The sequence below is a fragment of the Dendropsophus ebraccatus genome, chromosome 3, assembly GCF_027789765.1.
Source record: "Dendropsophus ebraccatus isolate aDenEbr1 chromosome 3, aDenEbr1.pat, whole genome shotgun sequence".
NCBI lineage: Eukaryota > Metazoa > Chordata > Amphibia > Anura > Hylidae > Dendropsophus > Dendropsophus ebraccatus.
The window spans coordinates 197749614-197750560 of NC_091456.1; the positions used below are offsets into that span (position 1 = coordinate 197749614).

At 45.3% G+C, this 947-nt stretch overlaps 1 pseudogene; it reads left to right on the forward strand.

The window, feature by feature from the left end:
• The first annotated feature begins 520 nt into the window (after positions 1 to 520).
• Positions 521 to 693, forward strand: LOC138787698 (U2 spliceosomal RNA; annotated as a pseudogene).
• The last annotated feature ends 254 nt before the right edge of the window (positions 694 to 947 follow it).

The following is a 947-nucleotide window of genomic DNA, read 5'->3' on the forward strand; positions in this document are numbered from 1 at the left end:
GTGGGCAGCCAGAGGCAGGGAACCAATAACCAAATAACCCATTGCATCTTTTTATATCTAATTTTACTTCCCTTCTTTCAAAAACTAACTCACTTTTCTCCACCTTTAAACAACCTTATATGTCCTTTCTGTGTTTCCAATCCACTCCTGGTTTTGATTGCAAAATATTGAGCAAAAATACTGTGTGTGAACATGGCCTAAGTCATATTTTACCTCAATACTTATTGCAATCCATCTCTATCCTCGTGTCCAAGAATTTTAGCGTTCTGTAACTTCCTCCGGCAGGAACCAAAGCCACGCGTCTCCTTTACACAACTTACCGAAGTTACTTGGAGGGTTCAGTCTTCCAGACTCGGCCTCTTGCTATGAGGCTGTACATGTGTCTAGATAGTAGTGTCAGAGCTCCCGTACATGGGGATCAAATTGGCTGCTATTAAAAAAGCAAATGAGATACTCCTGTAGACACGACCCTGCACTCTCGCGCCAGTCCACCATCTCTGTTGTGAAAGAATTGGTCAGTATCGCTTCTCAGGCTTTTGGCAAAGTTTAGGTATAGTATCCGTTCTTATCAGTCTAATATCCTATGTGGGGACCGTAGATATTTAGAACATGGATTTTTAGAACAGGGTGATGAAATTTGAGCTCCAGACATTGACCTGGTATGGCAAAGCTTTAAGATTCAGTGCACAAAAAAAACAAAAAATCTAGTCAGTAAAGATCCTCATTTCACTAACCCCCCTCCCCCCTCCCCCGAATGTTGGCCCAAACCAGTTCCAAATGTTACACCTAAGCTGGTCCTGTTATGGGGCCCCCTCAACCCAGCAATCGGAGGGTGCCAGGGTACCAACCAAATGGTTTGAAGAAGCCGGGGAACCAACCCAGAGGTCGGAAAGAGCCGGGGAACCAACCCAGAGGTCGGAAAGAGCCGGGGAACCAACCCAGAGGTC